This window comes from Budorcas taxicolor, chromosome 9 (assembly GCF_023091745.1).
Source record: "Budorcas taxicolor isolate Tak-1 chromosome 9, Takin1.1, whole genome shotgun sequence".
Taxonomy (NCBI): Eukaryota; Metazoa; Chordata; class Mammalia; order Artiodactyla; family Bovidae; genus Budorcas; species Budorcas taxicolor.
The window spans coordinates 47,922,390-47,941,765 of record NC_068918.1 but is presented as its reverse complement, the minus strand read 5'-3'; the positions used below and the strand labels follow the sequence as shown (position 1 = coordinate 47,941,765).

At 36.1% G+C, this 19,376-nt stretch overlaps 1 pseudogene; it reads left to right on the top strand.

Moving 5' to 3' along the window:
- Nucleotides 1-2,234: 2,234 nt before the first annotated feature.
- The window catches only part of LOC128053142 (activator of 90 kDa heat shock protein ATPase homolog 2-like), a 30,601-nt pseudogene continuing 13,459 nt past the window's right edge, over nucleotides 2,235-19,376 (top strand).

Here is a 19,376-nt window from a genome sequence, read left to right as displayed (position 1 = left end):
CTTGACTCCGCTGTGATCTTAATAACTTTTAAAGAAATTAAACTTTAAAAATTAAAGTTACACATAATTTGTTTCTTATGTGATATTTTGCAAAACATCAAGATAAGCCAACTGAGCTTTTGGTTTTCCATACTGTTTTGACTTTTGTGAAATTAAACCACAAAATAAGACCCTAGTAGGGTAAACACAGACACTTTGTTAACCATATGTAAAGAGCAAACAGGAAGATGTTAGAATGTTACATGAGCTAATCACAAATAAGACACTGGTCATATTTCCCAAAAGCGAGACCTGGGAGTCCAACTTGGTGCTTCGTGACAACCTATAGGGTTGGGAGTGGGATAGGGTGGGAGGGATGTATATGAAAGAGGAGACATACGTATGCTCATGGCTGATTCACGTTGTCATATGGCAGAAACCAACATGACATTATAAAGCAATTATTCTTCAATTAAAAATTTAGAAAAAAGTTATATGAAATAAAAAAAAAACCTGACAAACATTTTACTAAAAACCCATTCAAAAATGAATATTTGAGAGTGCAAATTTTCTCAAGAAATCAAAAGAAGCTTCAAGAAGAGGACCAATGAAAGTCTATTTTAAAGTGAATATTAAGCATTTCCCTCAACTCACTTTTATGTTAAGGCGATTAGAAATCATCTTATAATGTTCTAGGATTATCCTTAGTCTTAGCAGGATTTTTTAATTGGGAGTGGATAGGCTGACACACGGAGACTTTATGGAAAATATTGATAAGTTTCTGCAGGTCTCTATTATGGGGCTTTTCCAGGTGTAATAAGCCTGCCCCAGAATTTCAGAATGTGGCTTTCAAGGGCTAACACACATTTACAGCAACACAAACAAAATGATATTTAGCTGCACTCTGTTAACATGTCAGTTTTATCACTGAGACTTGGTTATCAGGCTTTTCCAGGGTAATTTGTATGAAGCACCTCTCTAACAGTGCTAGTCATCAAAGCTGAGTGGAACAAATGTGCAATCAAACTTTATTTATTTAGCTCGAATATATGAATTAGTTCCTGCTGTTTTAACAAGTATCCAACTGGCATTTGTTAGAATTAAATGATGATCTCCCAGTGAGAAATATAGTATGTTGGCAATCATTAGCATTTTATTGACCAATTTGGAATCACTGAATAAAACTGAAATCAAACAAATGACTGTTTGTATAGTAAATAAGAATAAGAAAAAAGGAAAAAAAAAAAACTTCCCCTCTGGCACTGTTAATTCTTTACAAATGATTAATGAGGAAATATTAACAGGAAGTTAAAAAGCTCCTATCAGATTTAGCACTAGCCCTCAAAGGGCACAGAACAGAGACTCAGTTATTGAAATTCTTATAGATTTCCAACTCCTATTTTATAGTTGGGAAACAGTGTCCTTAAAATTATCAGAATTGAAATGTGCAGTATTTATGACTTATAAAACTTGTTTTCATTTTGTTTACATAGCCAATGTTACAAAATTTTGCATAAATATTTGAGTTATTATTTTCCCAAGATGTTCAATGCTTTATTAGTATTTTCTCTAATGTTTTCTGTGTTAAGGGATACTACAAAGACATACAATGGTGTCACTGGCATTTTTTAGCTTGTTAAAGGCAGGGAATTTAGAAAGTTTAGAATTCTTGAGGTGAAGTGGGGACTACAGCAGTACTATTTTATAAATTACACTAAAGTAGGTAAAAGAAAAGGAGAGGGAAGAAAATAAAGGGAATGATGGAAACAAGAAATCCATAGTGAGCATCGCTTTCATAAGGAACATTATATATGTCCTCTCATTTATTCCTCACATTAAACATAGATAAAAAACAACACCCAGATTTTAACAATAAACCAAAGATAACTAGATGTATAGCTAGAGGTTCTAATAGAGGAAGGCTCTAAACTCAAGCCTTTCTTAAGCTACAGTTCATACGTTTTTACTGCATCCTGCATGACCAATGTTTATATATGGTGATAGACAGATTGTGAAAGTCTGTGCAGATTTATAAAACTACACTGCACATACCTACAGATATCTTATGATAATTTAACAGTGGCAGTGGGGAAAACCAAGGCCCTGAGATGTAGCTTGGGTTCGAATGGACACCGACGGGCGTAGGAATTTGAACCCTCCTAACTTCCTCCCTCTCCAAGCACTCATGCCTGCTGAAGACAACTTGTCTTCTATCACACCGAAAACAGAAAAACAATGCAAAAATAAACAAAATCATGTTACCTGGTGCAGATATCTCTTGGGATGATGATTCTCTTCAGTCTCCACTCCCAAGATTTCTTGTTGACGCCATTCCGCAAATGAGAATTAGATCAAGCACGGTACAGACAGTCAGGGCCTCCTCCATGAGGAACTGCTTTCAGACAAGGACGATTGTCAGCTTGCAGGAGATTCTCTTCACTAATGCACAAAGGAGTCCATGGAACACCAGCATTCGTGACAAGAGCTACAAGCGCTATGGCGGCTGCTCTTTCTCAGCTCAGGAAGAAAGTGAGCCTGCTGCCATGGCACTAGGCTCCCCAGCTCAAATGAGATCCCAGCATGGTGAGGTCAGGTGCTAGCATGTAACCTTTAGCTGTAGTGGGCACGATTACCCTAACCAGCCACAGAGGTCTATAGCTGTAGCTAATTATTCCCAGGGCTCTGTGATTGAAAGAGCTGGGCAACCTCTTAATGTGCTGTTTGACTTATAAGCAGAACATTCCAGGTCTGCTGAGTAAAATTAAGAGTTGAAATACTGTGGTGAGGTTCATGGTTTCTCATTCAATTCTAAAATGTAAACTATCTCATAGATTCAGAATGACTGACAGGGAGACCAGTCCTCTCTGAAGAAAAATCCTCCAAAATGGCCTCACCCCTTTACTGTGAATCTTTCTCCAAGTCCTCTCTGAAGGCTATTATCCCTTAATAATGTGACTGAGAAAAAGCAAATAGCCAGACCTTTTGTGATTATTAGATGCTGGCTCTGAATGGAACCATGTGGGCCTCTGGTCCAATTAGGAGCTAATGGCGATCAGGTGAGAGAGAAAATCTTGGCAAAGCCAATTTTAACACCAAATCCTTTGGGAATTATTTCTCCTGTTATTTCCCTAGTCGTGAAATATTTTGGAGTGAATATATATACTTAGCATATATATACTGACACAGTCCTCACATTGGTTTTCTGTGCCAAAGAATGAGGGCTATTATTGTAGAAATGGCCTATATAATTTCCTGTTGTGGTGTTCTCCCCTAAAATACTAAATCAAAAGATAACAAATTCAAAAGCAATACCACATTTCTGGTGGGTATTGCAGACATTTCTGCCACTACCAAGGACCTAGTAATGGAGTGGGTGTTTCTATTTTCTATCCATTTAATTTTTTGTTTGCCTACTACAAACTTGTATCTTAGAAAGTGATTATGGATTATAAAAGTCTTTATAACAATCAGAAAATAAAATTGTGTCTGTTCCTCTGGACTTGATGTCTTCACTGGAGCAAGTGAAGAAGCCCTAGGCCCTGGTATGCTATCACCTTAGAAATACACTTAAAAATCAGAAACAGATTGTCTTCACTTGTCAGCAATAGTCACACTATTTGCCATCTTTTTTTTTTTTTCTGTTCTATGACAATTCTTTTACTCTCTGTCATAATCTAATACGAAGGAATTGTCTTTATTTGTTTGCTTGTAGTGTTATATAGACTACATGCTGATCCATTACATTATGCTAATTGAAACAAGTAAAAAGAGAGTAACAAGCAACTGAAATTTAGATGCATTCAGCCTGGCAAAATCTATGAAGTTTCTTGGGGTTTCTCAGGTGGGGAACATCTAGGGATTCTCTCTTAAAGTGAAAAAACAAATTGCTGCATTTTTCAATACTGCCCAAATAGGCATAACAGTTGATTAACTTCAGATTTTGAAGCAAATGTGCAAATTATTTGGGCATATTGTTTTGTTATGTTTACCAGGTAATCTTTAAGGGTATGATATTGACTTGGACAAAGCAAGAGAAGGCTACACAGCTTATCTAGGCTTAGGACCTGGCAGGGACAATGGCCTTGAAAAGGACTGTGATACATGGAGATACTTTGTGAGGTGTCTGATAAATCCACATATGAGAGTAATAGTGGAGATCTCCTGGATTTTAATTAAATTCATAACCTATTCTGCCACCAGTTATAAACTCAATTTGCAAAGTAGCTTCTGGCATGCAGTTGGGTCCTGGTAAACTCTTAACATCTAATGATGAGACACCAAGTAATTTCGTGACTCCAGCTGCCCAAAATGGAAGGGAAAAAAAAAAAAAAAAGAATAGATGCTAAGGGGTACAATGCTGAGTGGGGAGTTGTGTTGATTTTTCTGTTTGTTCTTCTGGTTCAATTCTTTACTTTTGTATCCCCTGTTCTGTGCTCTGAGAAGCTGAAAGTATCTCCCTGGGCTTCCTTGCTCTGTAGCTTCTGGTTGTGTTTGGCCAATGGGAGGCAATAAAATGTCGATGGGAAATTGATTATTTATTCATTCCCTATACTTCCTCTCTGCTGAGCTGGTCTTTAGCAGCAGCTGTGTCCCTCTTTCTAAGGCCACAGCTCCTCTTCATATGGCCAGAGCTCTAACTTCCTGGAGCAGCCTAAGGATATGTTGGCGTCCCCCTGTTGCTAGTTCTTGGTATCTTCAGCATTCTTTTGCTAGTCTTAAACATTTCAACACTTCTATAAATGATTCCTTTTCTTAACTTTGGAATACTACTCTTTGAGTATGCAGTATTATTTTCTCCCAAAATAAATGACAACAAAAAAGAGAATCCTGGGGAAATACCACATCATATTCTAACACATACTTACGGATGTTTTTTAGTGAGATAAAGAAAATCTATCTTTTTTAAAGACACTGTTATTTGAGGGCTCTATATTTTTCTGATGCTGGGAAAGATCGAGGACAGGAGAAGGGGACAACAGAGGATAAAATGATTGGATGGTATCATTGACTCAGTGGACATGAGTTTGAACAAACTCCGGGAGATAGTGAAGGACAGGGAAGCCTGGAATGCTGCAGTTTATGGGGTTGCAAAGAGTTAACATAACTGAGCGACTGAACAACAATAAATATTATAGGCAGCCAAGAATAATCCTCAATGAGATAACTCCTTATCTACTTGTCTGGAAAGTGATGCTTTACTGACCACAATCAGCATTCAACATATCCCATGGATGTCACTCTTTCCTCTGGATGTCAGTAGACTTTGTGTCTTTACCACTTACTTTCAGTTGAGAATGTCTAAACATATTATTATGTACCATTCTCGTACCATCCCCTGGCCCCTAACTAAAATGTTGTGCCCTGAACTCAGAAGTTAATCAATATAGTTATTGATAAGTAAAACACTTTGCCCATTTATTTAGGAAGAGTCAAATTTCACATTCTTATAAGTACAGAAGATTGATAGTTTAAGTACTTTCTTTCTGAGTCCCTGCCCAAAGTCTGTCTTATGGCAAGCAGTGGTTTTTCTTTTATCTGACTCTGCCTATAAAGCAGTGTGGAAGAATATGACTGGGGGAACTTTAGTGAAGAAAGAAGAAATACAGCAGGGACCCAGGCCCTGTTTCTTCTTGTGCCACAATTGTGAGCTGGGACAGCCTTTGGTGTCAATAGCTCCCAAAGACCTTTATGCAGGATGTAGTCCTGTCAACATCTGCTCACTTGACCATGAGAAACTCCCCTTCCTCACCCACACCTGTTCCTCCAAAAACTGCTGAGAGGACCATCAGCCTCTTACTGAGAAGTGTCTTTTGTTTGTGTGTCTGGCACATAACTCATGAGATTAGAGGCACTACAAGGACAAAGTTTGTTTTTCCTCTTTGGAGTATTTCTATATCCTTATAGTTCCTTGGACTGCAAGGAGAACAAACCAGTCGATACTAAGGAAATAAACCCCGAATCTTCTTTGGAAGGACTAATTTTGAAGTTCCAATACCTTGGCCACCTGATGCAATAAGCCAGTTCATTGGAAAAGATCCTTATGCTGGGAAAGACTGAGGGCAGGAGGAGAAGGGGGTGATAGAGGAGGAGATGGTTGGATGGCATCATTGACTCAATGAACATGAGTTTGAGCAAACTCTGGGAAACAGTGGACAGGGAACCCTGGTGTGTGCTACAGCCCATGGGGTTGCAAAGAGTCAGACACGACTTAGTGTCTGAACAATAGCAATATCCTTAGAAGGTAGCTCGTTCCTTGTTCATTGCAGAAAGTCTAAGAAGTTATTTCAAAACAAGTAGTAAGCATATTTTCGAGATCTCACTGGAAATCTAGTACAGCCTCCATGAAACCTTCCTTCCTATCATTTTTCATCAGCTTCAGACATGCTATATCTGATGGTGAGATTTTATTGCTTTATTTTCATAGTAATCTGTCTATGTTATAAAAACTTCTCATGCTACCTCATTATAAACACCTTTCCCACTATCCTTTGTAATCATTGAGCACAGGAGCTCTTACAGTTGAGTGTTTAAACCTTGGGTTCAGAATCATAGCTCTGCAACTCATGGTTATATTATCTTACTTAAGTTACTTAACATCTCTAAGGTTCAGCTTATTTATTTGTAAAATGCATATAATTAATTCATTCTTCTATTTATTATGTGGCAGGTGCTATTGAAGGTATTGATCATAAAGTTAAAAGGAAAAAAGAAAGAATAGGAAGAAAAGAGTAGAGGAGGAGAGGAAAAAGTGGACAGAGTTCTTGTCCTCATTGAGAGTACATTCTAGCTATTGATTATTCATATCTATCCATATCCACACTTATAGAGCAAACTATAGGAGTTCATATATTTAAAATTACTTTTCTTTTTTCTTTATTTGTTGGAGGCTAATTACTTTACAATATTGTATTGGTTTTGCCATAAAATTACTTTTAAGAAAATAAAGCAAAGTAAGGAAATAGAGCTTGACAGAGCTAGCAGAAAGTCCTAGGGTTTATTAGAGAAGCTGATTTGTGAATTGTAGAAGACCCTCCAAATTTGAGGGCTGCTCTCACATATTCTGTTTCTTCTTGATGTATAATAGGATTAAACTTTCTACCACCTTTGGATTTAGGCATGGCCTAGTGACTCGCTTTGAAAGTTGGATAGAAAGAAGTTGCATGCAGAAGCTTTCAGAAAGGCCAGTTAAGATTTCCACATCTCTTCGTGCCTGCTGGAAGCTTTATGGAAACATATGGAAAAGGGGCCTCCTTCAGCTAAGACTGTCATTCTGACCCATGCTGGACATCAGAGGTGATTCGAGGATTGTTCTACAATAGCATAGCCTATCCTATTCTTCCTGATGCAAGCCTTATCATAATGTCTGACACCCAGAAAATATTTGGTAAATTCTTATAACCATTATTAATTTTATTATAGCAATATTTTTATTGCAAGTGTAGAAATATAATAGGAAGTCAACATCTTTCTCTTAAATGAGTTTAAGGCATTAAAGTGCAAGTCTTTTGATCCTACCCTCACAAATAGGAAAAGCAGTGTCAAAGTAACTCAAATTTTCTGTCAGAGATTGCAGCCCTTAGATCCAAAGAGGCCCCCTCAGTGGAGAAGATTCAACACTGTGTTTTGAATGTTTTTCTATTGATTAGCAATATAAAACTAGATGTACAGACTTTTAAAGTCATTTGGCTCAAAGACATAATACATTTAATTATGAATTCAATAAACCTTTAAAAATCAAGCATACAAATAAAAAATGTTAACTCAAGGGAAATACTCTGAGGAATAGTAAATGTCTATTTACTATTGTCTCAAATGTCTCAAAATGTCTATATAAACTAACAATGGTTATTTATTTTTAGGCACAGAAATTAAATTTTCAAAGAAATAAATATGCAGCTTAACTGGACAGAAGTGTCATTTTGAACTGAAATGCAGCTCAGCTTCCCTTAAACTTTTGCAAGGCAGCCACAGTGGGGGAAAAAAAACACAACTTTCTCTGGTGGCAGAAATTGCTAACAACATCAGAGTAAATCTGCTGGTGGTGAAACATGTAAGGACAGATCTGGAGGGAGGAGGGAAATGCAAAACACATCAGAGGCAATTTTTCAGTGGATAAAATTAAATCAAAGGAGAAAGCAAGTTTACTGGAACATAAATATAAATGATAAAATGGGAACTACATTTTCTAAAATAAGAGTGTGTCCCTTAAATAAGTATTTCAGTGGTATCTACAAAATCAACTCCATGATTTAAAACTATATAAATGAAATTCTAACTATCCTATTTCTGATGCATACTAAAAACTACTGACTTGAGTATATTGTTTCTTTTTTAGAAATCACCATCTACCACAATAACTGCAGCAAAAGGAGTAAACTGAATTTGTATTACATGTCAGTAAGGAATATAGTATAATCACAATGGTGGCTTTAATAAGCTTGGCTTGAAACAATGTACTTTAAAAAGCTTTATTTGAAAATACTCAGGTAATGCTTTTTCTAAGTCTTTGAAATAACCAATGCACTTCTCTTGCTCTGGAGACTGAACAAGAAGAAATTACTCAACAGACTAGGACACAAGGTTTTATTATACTTTTAATTTTCCTGTTGTTTGACAATACATGTTAACCTAAATAGAACAGATATGTAAAATGTATTCTGGTGAGGATGAAATTTCCTTTTACAAATTTGTTTTGCTTCATTTTAAGATTTTTTTAAAACCTTGGTACTGACTATGTGACTATGAAAAGAAGTCAACCAATCAGCCAAGTTTTTAGCAAGCAGTCTCTGGGAACTGCATGGGTCAATTGTTGTAGGTATTAAAAACACAAACACACACATATCAATCCATATACAACCTAAATCAATAAAAAACAACTTAATTCTTAAATTTCTATAAAGAAAAGCTTATTTTAATTCAGTTATACATCTATTTCAGTTGATAATAAACTTTTTGGTGTAAGAAGTTGAATATAGTGATCTTTTCAAGTAATAACACATAAAAATGATTATTTTCCAAGGGGAAGATACATATATATATCTTATATAAGGTCATACATACATATATATGATACACATATATATTTTATATATGTGTATATTTAGAAATGCATGTATGTATATACATGTATATATGTATAGAGTATATATGTGTATATACATATATATATATACATACACACCTTTGTGTACATCTGTGTGTATATGTGTATAAGGACAAGCTTAAAATTCTGTGATTTGGGTACCATATTGGAAAAACTTGAATTAAGTTTGAACTAATTTAAACAGAAACAAATCATGTTTTCTTTTGTTTTGAAGTGAAAATACAGGTCATGTCCTTTTTCTGAATTCACTGAGGTTGCCTAAATTGACTTGACACTATTGAGCCAGCACAAGCAGTCAGACTTCCCTGAATTTTTAAAATGTGTTAAAATAAAAGTCTCTTCCACTAACAACTTCACTAGAATTATCAAATCTTCACCACTGAAATTTAGTCATTAGGCAGATGGATGAGTTTTTATTCCTCCTATCATTTTTAATTGTCATGGACTTACATTTATCCTCTTTAGACCAGTACAGTGTATGCTGTTCTTGGTTCAGTTGAAAGGGATGCTCCTTAGAAGAGATAAATTATTCCATTATCACCAAAACATTTATTAAATGTCTGTATTTTTAGAAGGCAGCACTGTTATAAATGGGAATTAATTAAGCTCAATTCCTGCCTCATTTGAGGTTTGAGTATGAACTGTCCAGACAGCAATGATGCAAGCGTTTTAAGGTCATGCATTAAACAAAGAGAAAGAGATAAGCAAGTTTTTACCATGAACACTTGCACCCTTGAGCAGAGTATATCAGCGAACTGGGTGAAAAAGGAGACACTTGGGAGATGCATGTCATGGTGATTCACGACCGCATCACCAATCATGTAGGAAGAACCCTCGCTGAAATCCCAGGACTTGACTGAGTGCTGTTCAAATGAGAGTGTGATAAGAAGGGGAGAGGGGCACGGTGGAATTTTTCCTAAATCTTCCATATCTCATCTCAGAAATTACTAAAGGGAAAGGATTTCTAGCTTGCATCTGTTTTACATGTTTTGAAAATGCTTTATATAGTGTGTGGAAGAGGGTCAAATCAGAAATAAACTACTTACTGGCAAACATTGCAGAGAACCACAATAGAGTAATGCATACTTCTCATTCTGGTAGAGTTTAAGTACATGTTTAGAGAATTACTCCCATTTTACTGTCAAAAAAGTTATATATCAAAATCCTTAATACAATGTCAAAGGTAGTGACACGTCACTACCTCTGTTACTGTGCAACTTATCCTTCACCATTTAGTACAGCCAAATTAACATGGATTGTTAGCCCTTGCTTTCTGGATAATTGTAATACATTTGTAGCTATTTTTCTTTCTAGCCTGTTTGCTAATCCTTTCCATAACAGGTCCACACTGCTGACTTGAGATTACTTTTTTTTTAATATACATTTTATTACACACTTTCCATTCTAAAAATTCAAGAGCTTTCTCACCCCAGTGTTTCCAAACTAGGGGTTACCAGTAGGTAGAAAGGAGACAGGAAAGGCAAGACAGGGATACATGATTAAGAGGTACAAACTACTATGTATAAAATAGATAAGCAACAAGGATATACAATACAGGGAATTGTAGCCATTATCTTGTGAAAATTTTAATGGAGCATAATCTGTAAAAATACTGAATCATTCTGTCATACACTGAAACTAATATAATGTGGTAAATCAACCACACTTCAGTAATAAATAAATAAGTAAATAAAACCTGAGTCTCTAAACAATTAGGCAATGAAATCTTGACTCATCACACTAACACATAAATGACCATAATACATCAATTTTTCGTCAGCCACCTACAGCTCACTATCTTCCCACTCTCCTATTTCAGACACAAGTTGGATAAGTTTATTATGATTTTTCTTGCTTATCTATATGGGTACCTATTATCCCCTCTGTTCAGAATATTGTTTCCTTTCTACTCCACTTGAAAGAACCCTGACTTTACCTCCAATATCAAGTCCAGATATCATTTCTTCTGTGTAGTTTTCCACTATGTTCCAAGGAAGGTGAGAACTCCCTCCTGATTTACCCATGACATTCTATGGGTTTGATTCTTCCACTGTATGACAGCCCTTAAAAGTCAGACAACTCACCACAGTATTCTTCCCTGGAAAATCCCACATACAGAAGAGCCTGGCGGGCTACAGTCCCCGGGGTCACAGAGTCTGACATGACTTAGAGACTAAACAACAACAATAAAAGGCAGACACAGATGCTATTCATATCTCCTCACTTGCCAGCATTGCCAGTGAATTAATGATGCCATCTTCTCAGTACATGTTGCTTTTGGTTTTCATAGTAGTTTCAAGCACAGTATTTCACTTTATACTTTCAATAAGTTTGTAAAGTATTATACAGCAGATTTCATTGTCATGTAATGCAAGGAAATTGAGTGTTAAAGTCAATAAGTAACAGTGAGTTTTTGTTTTAAATAATGTTGATTTATAATATTATGTTAATTTCTGATGTACAGCAAAGTGCTTCAGTTATACTTATATATGCATGGTTTTTTAATATTCTTTTTCATTATGATTTATAATAGGGTGTTAAGTATAGATCTCTGTGCTATACAGTAAGACCTGTTGTTTGTAGTTTTTATTATTAAATATAACATTTAATCCCACATATATATGTGTGTATTTCCCCCTCCCTGCTGTGGGATAGAAATAAAAATTTCATGGGCTGGTGCACTGGGATGACCTAGAGGGATGGTACAGGGAGGGATGTGGAAGGGGGGTTCAGGATGGGGAACATGTGTATACCCATGGAGGATTCATGTTTATGTATGGCAAAACCAATACAATATTGTAAAGCAATTAACCTCCAATTAAAATAAATAAATGTATATTAAAAAAGAACTAAAAATTTCTCCTTTGTACATAGATGGTTCCTTTGAACAGTCATTAAGGATCAGTATATTATAAACCAAAAATCCCTTCGCTTTAATTTTTTTCATTTTGATGCTACCTCATCATGTCCTAAACTCTGTCTTGACTGATGATCCAACCAAGGTATTGTAAAACATTTTACATAGGTGCCTTAGGATAGTGATTTATCAAAAATCTTTGAAATCAACTACTATGAAAGGAGAATGCCGAAGGTCTCAGTACAAAAGTCCCAATGGATCATATCTTCTCTACACCTTGAGGAGGTAACTATAAATTTATTTTGATAGTTTCTATGTCAGTCAGTATTGTTTTATTTCTTTTTTATGCAGAAGACTGAGAATTAATATAAGTGAAAACCTGTGAATACTAGAGCTTAATTAAAAAAAAAAACAAACAGTTAATGTAGTCTCTGCATTTCTGTGTTGAAAATAAACCAAATTTTGTTTTCATCCTACATGGGAAGGAGAGGGAAAGAATAATATTAACCAAATATACTAATTCAGTTTCCTTTTCAGAAACTGTTAAGAGTATACACAGGGAAAATAATGAGAGGAAGAAAACTGAGGCATTTGTAGGACTCTAAAAGGAAAAGCAAATGACAAGATAATGGGTTTTATGAGATAACACCATATTTTCCTGCATACAAAAAAGTTATTCATGCACCTTGCTGTGGGGAACGTTGCTTTCATTGCTTCCATAATAGTTCCATGGTTTTGTCCTGGTTCATTCACGTTTCATCAACCAGTCCCTATTTGTGTGCATAACCCTGTATTTATATGCAGATGCCTGGGATCTGTTAGTGACCTTCTTCTGACTGTGTATGAACAAATATATCTCCTTATCTGAACATTTAGAGCAAAGTTTGGTAAATAGTGCAAGATTCAGGAGGGAAGACATAAATCAAAACTAAAATCATGATTTCAGCACCTTGAACTTTTGCTATATATTTTGTCATTCTTGGGCTTTACTCAAATGGTTAATGAGATCCAAACTATTTTAAATTCTTGTCTCTAAAATCTAAGTGGGATACAGCTACATTTGAGTAAAGAGCTATTAAAATGATGAAATCATTATACTGTATCCAAGGATAAAAGACATTGTAAATATTTAGTCTTTCATAGTCACAAACCACTTAAATGAATGACTATAGTCTATTCATTGGTTTATGGTTCTAATCGCCTCCAGGAAATGTCAAATTCACATACTGTCTCAGAACACAAGATTTAGTTTTGGATTTTTAATTTAACTAAAAGATGTGTAAAAGCACACTGTGATCTAGCTCCCTATTGGCTCCACATCTGTGTAACATTATATACAAACAATATTTGAGCTAGCATAGGCCTCACATAGGCGCACAAGCTCACTAGCTTGAATGTAATTAATTTTTTTTAAGAGACAAAAGACACGGAGAAAGACAAGTTGGAGAAGCACTGTTTTCAGCAATAATCTTACACATGAGGTAAGGCTCCAAGTTGCCAAAATGGAATATGGAAATAAATAAATCATAATTGTTCTGAAAGTGATTAACTCTAGGTGACAGCCAATGTTCTTTTGATAAAATAGTACTTATTCTGATTCTACAATTCAGCAGACAGGAAATGGCTCACCGTTTGGTAATGAATTAACTCTTTCTTGGAGGGCTACAGTAATTTCAAAATATAAGCCACAAAAATGTCTAGGATGCCAGGAGATGAACGATGTCCATGGGTAGCAGACAATTACTCTTTTTCTATCACTGACTCAAGTTCCTCTTGCTTTTACTCTTTTCTATCTGCAGATTTTGGTGGACTACATATCTATTGCTCAAGAAGATCCTTAAAAATTGACTCTGCTGATGTGGCTGCATCAGAGAGGAAGTTATTTAGCAATGGCATGGCAGTACTCTTCGGTGGCTTTTCAGCTTGCAAAAGTTGCACACACGCATGAAGGAAACTCAGATTTATTGAGCATCTGCTGCATATCATGCACAAATTATGTGCTTCAAAAAAATCTGATAATAAATAAATGTAAGGCAGATTTCTCCCAAATTACCCTTTAATATAATAAGAGTTTGTCTTACATTCAGGTCCTTACAAGTTTTCTATATTATGGATGGTCTCTCAATTATTTATTTATTATTTATTAAACTTAAAATTATTGTTTTTTCTTCCAGTTTTATTGAGATATAATCGACATAGAGCATTGTACAAATCTGAGGTCTACAGATGTGAAGATGTGAAGTCACTCAGTCGTGTCCAACTCATTGCAACCCCATGGACTGTAGCCTTCCAGGCTCCTCCCTCCATTGGATTCTCCAGGCAAGAGTACTGGAGTGGGTTGCCATTTCCTTCTCCAGGGGATCTTCCTGACCCAGGGATCAAACCCGGGTCTCCCGCATTCCAGGCAGATGCTTTAACCTCTGAACCACCAGGGAAGCCCAGGTGGTATGTTTTTTAACATAAGTCTTAGTAGTAATTTTTAGACCTGTCTCCTCAGGCAAGAGAAATAAAAACATAAACAAATGGAACTACATCAAACTAAAAGGCTTTTTGCACAGCAAAAGAAACAGAACAAAAAGTCCGTCTACTAAATGGGGGAATATATTTGAAAACAATATATCAAAGAAGGGGTTAATATCAAAAGTATAGCAAACAACTCATGCAATTCAACATAAAAATACTCAATTAAAACATAGGCACAGAATCCAAATAGACATATTTCTAGAGAAGGCATATATATGGTCAATAGGGACATGAAATGATGTTCAACATCACTAATCATCAGGGAAATGCAAGTCAAACCACAAGAAGATATCTGCTCACACCTGTCAGAATGGCTCTTATTAAATAGACAGTAAACAACAAATGGTAAAGCTGTGAAGAAAAGGGAACTCTCCTTTATTTTTTTATGGGAATATAAACTGGTACTGCCACTATGTAAAATATTATGGAGAGTCTTCAAAAAATTAAAAATAGAATTATCATAAGATCCAGGAATTCCACTCTTGGGTATTCATCCAAAAACATGAAAACACAAGTTAGAAAAGATATTTGTACCCTATGTTCAAAGCAGCATTATATACAACAGCCAAGATATGGATGCAACCTAAGTGTCCATCTAGATGAATGGATAAAGATGTGGTATTATATACAAGGAAATACTATTTGCCCATAAAAAAGGATAAAATCTTGCCATTTGCAAAGACATAGATGAACCTAGAGGGTACTATGTTATATGAAACAAGTCAGACAGAGAAAGACAAATATTATATGAAGTCATTTACATGTGGAATCTAAAAAACAAACAAATGAACAAAAGTAACAAAACAGAAACAGAATCATAGATACAGAGAACAAACAGGTATTTTCCAGAAGGAAGGGGGGGTGAGTGGGTGAGAGAAATAGGTAAGGGAGATTAAGAGGTACAAACTTCCAGTTGCAAAATAAATGAGCCACCAATGTAAAATGTAAGATGTGGGGAACATAGCCAATAATTATGTAATATTTTTGAAAAGTGATTGATGGCAATGACTTATTGTGATGATTATTTTGCCATGTATAGAAATGTCAAATCACTATGTTGTGTAACAGAAACTGGAAGAGCATTGTCAGTCAATTATACTTCAAAAACAAACAAACAAAAAAAAGAGATCAGATTTATGGTTACCAGAGGTGGGGATGGGGGAAGGAGAACTGGATGAAGGTAGTCAAAGGGTACAGACTTCCCATTATAAGTACTAGGAATGTAACATGCAACATGATCATTATAATTAACACCACTACGTCATATATGAAAATTATTAAGAGAGTAAATCCTAAGTGTTCTCATCTCAAGGAAAACAATTTTTCTGTTTAATTTTATACCTATAAGAGATGATGGGCATTCACTAAACTTATTGTGGTAATCATTTCACAATGTGTGTAAGTCAAATCATCTTACTGTACACAAAGTATTAATACTGTGTAATAAGGTGGGACACAGGCAGAGAAAATTCCTATAATTTGTCAAATGTAGTCATTAAAGTTGCAATTAGATCTTGAGAGTTCGTGATTCCTGGAATACAAAATAAAAAAGAAGCACCAAACAAAACTGGGTCCCTATCATCATACAGTATATTTATATGCCTTTTTTAGACACTCGTCTCCCTATTCCACACCACACTCCTTATACACAACGTTGCCAAGCCCAGGCTGTTTCTTCCCACAGGCATAACTTAAATCCATCTAGAAAATAATTTGATCTGCAGAATGCATATCATTTTAAACTGGACAGAAGAATAAAGCCTTGGAGACAAAACGGAGTGTGGTTATAGTAGTCCAAGTTAAAAATGAGCAGAGCATTAGCAAGGGCTTGGCTGCTAGACTACTGTGGTTATTAATGAACACATGCTCTTTCCTCAACTGGGGAACTGATTCTACTTTTTGTGGTTATGGGAATAGGAAATGGAAGGAGACAATGCTTTACTGGCAGACACATTACTGACCCTTCAGAGGCAGCAAGAATAATGAGTAGAGAAGGTTTTAAAGAAGACAATCCTGCCTAACAGAATAATTGCTGCAGGAAGTGAAGGATTCCTTGGACATGATGGTGACTGGTTGGGTCACGCTCAATCAGAGTAGGATGGATCAACCAATGGTCTGATGAATAAAATCATCCTAGAATGTTGAAATCACTGGATACAAAGTTAAGGCATCCTGATTCCTGTCCATTTGTGAGTCAAGGTAATTTGAGGGAACTAATCCTTCACTTCACGTGACACATCTTGACAGTCACTTGCTACTCATATATCTGATATGGTCCTGAGTTCTGATATTCATTCTGTTGTCTGAGTATGTCTTGATGTTTTAGTTTAATAAATATGGCTATCAAAATAATATAGAATGCAGTTTTTAGATTAGTATAACTCTCCAAGATAACATATAAAATAAACAAAATGTTCAGTTTTCTTTTTCTTAAATTACACATTTTAGTAAATACTTTGGACTGGACAGGAGCCAGCATGAAATTTATGTTTTTAGATTTGATGTTTTGCTTTTTGCACATCTCTAAATTATTTGCTTAGAATTAGATTCTAATAAAAAAACATATTTGGAACTAGAGTCAATAAATATAATGGATGAAACAGATAAAGGAAGAATAAATAATGGAAGAGCATAAATAAAATTAAATGAGAAAGCAAGCCATGTTACTGTAGGCTAAACAATTTCTAGAAGAGGCTTCTCCTTGGGAGTTAGTGCTGTTTAGTGTTTTTATTCCTCTCTCTTTCACTTTGACGTCGGGAGCCCAGAGAATAGCTCTGCCTGGGAACAAAAATACAATTAAGAGAGTCAGGCAGAGGGACAAACCGCCCCTCACCTCTGACACTTGGAACTAGAGGCATAAGTGGATAATTTCTGAAGCAAAATGGCTTTTGCAGAACCATGTTTTTGAGATGTGTAAAATTCTTCCACTAACAATATATTCTTCCACTTGTGATGTATTATTAAATTTACAGCAGAAATTTATCAAAGGTTTTTAGGGTTTCCAAAAAACAATTTGCTTAAATGAAAATGCCCCTGGAAAGGGTCATAACATTATCTGCAGACACTTGGGCAGCTTGCTCTGTAATTGTTTTAGAAAACCTTGCTTTCTGGAAAGAGAAAATAAGATGATCCTCTCAGGAGCTACGGGAAAAGAAAACTAGGTACTTCATTTGGGAAGAAATGGACACAGAAAGGAATCAGAAGTGGCCTTTCCCTGGATCTTTGCCTTTTCTGCAGTGTGCCCCACTCTGACAACAAAGGGGTACAGCTCTGGCTGATCCTCTTGATGATATTATTGGCAGTCAGCTGAATGTGTGCACAGAGAATGCCACAGTAACGGCAAGATTGTTTCTGTATTGAAAAAGCAGAAACAAGGTTCCAGCGCTCCATCAGAAGAGATGTGATTTCCTAACGAAAGAGGAATGCTCAGTCAGAAGAGTTTTTGGAACTTTTCCCTCTGCCATGAAACCTGGTGAATGGTTTGAGTTTCTCCAGAAGTACTTGGAATTTAGCTGCTGGGAGGCTGTGCTGATCGTTCCAGCTTTACTTTCAATTTTGCATTTTGTTGGATGCTTCCCTCAAGTCTTCTGGTGTAGTTCTGTCATTAGTCAGAGCTGGAAGGTTTATTATTTATTTTGACAGTCACCAACCTATTTTGTCAAGCAGTACACATTACTGCTCCAGTTGACAGGTGTTACTCTTAAAATCCTTCAGTTTCCTTTCTCCCTCTTTGAGTGAGGCTTCTATATCTGCTGTCTTGTTTACCTTCCCAAAGGAAGCACAGTACATTTTCTGGTTAATAAAAGCTTTATTTTGTTGCTACCTTTCAGTAACAGGTTAAGCAGCCATTGGCCAAAAAAAAAAAAAAAAAAAAAAAACTTTTTGTGATACAGTCTAAATTTTGATCATGTGCTTAAGCTGGTATCCAGTAGAAGCCTGAAAAAAAAGAAAAGAATAATAAAATGTAGTTAATGTAATGTAAATAGAGGCAAGACAGTAATGTCATTTCACCTACAACATACATATTGTGAGTGCAGAGATCAAAACAAGCTTTAAGTTTAGTGGCATGAGGTTTGGATAAAAGGAAATAAGCTGTATAACATGTTCCAACTCTCCTAGAAGAAAATGTGGTTGGAGATGGTGACGTAGAAGAGGACATCTGCTCAGGTTAGAGAAGTCAGGCCTTTCTGAGGAAGATGGCATGAGAATTCATTTTCAAATGCGAATAAATACAGACAAAAGAAAAGAGCAGAGCCTTCTATATCGGTGTCAATATACAGGTGGGAATTTAATTTTGAATATGCCGGTTATAACCTATTATAAACATTGGGGAATTATTTTTCCCTGATATTCATGGTTCATCACCATGACCCATTCGATTCTCTAATTTCCTTTTCTGCTCAAATGTCACCTCCTCAGGAAGCCTTCTCTGATCACCCAGTGCAAGCACTTCTCTACCACTTCCTTGGCAGCTCTCTATCATCAAGTCCCGTTTTATGTTTCTTAAAAGAATGATTCAATTCCTGTCAGGAAGAAAAGGCAAATATTTATGTAATAATTTACTGCTAGAAGAGTCTCTCTTAGCAATAATCAGTAACACTCTACCCTACACCTAGTGGACTAAAATGAAACCCATGTATTAATCGTGATTCTGTGATTCAGAAATCTGAGTGGGGCTCCTCAGAGAGTTCTCCTCGTTGTTGCATCAGTGACGCTCACTCAGATGGCAGCTGGGCTGGAGGATCAGGATGGTCGCCCTCCCATGTCGGGGGCCTTAGTTCTGGACTGTTGGATGGGGCCTCTTTCTCCAAGTGGCCTTTTTCTCCAGATGGAGAGCCTGGACTTCTTTACCAGAAGGCTCAGGATAGCAAAAGAATGAAAGCAGCAGCTGCAATATCTCATAGAGCCTAGAAC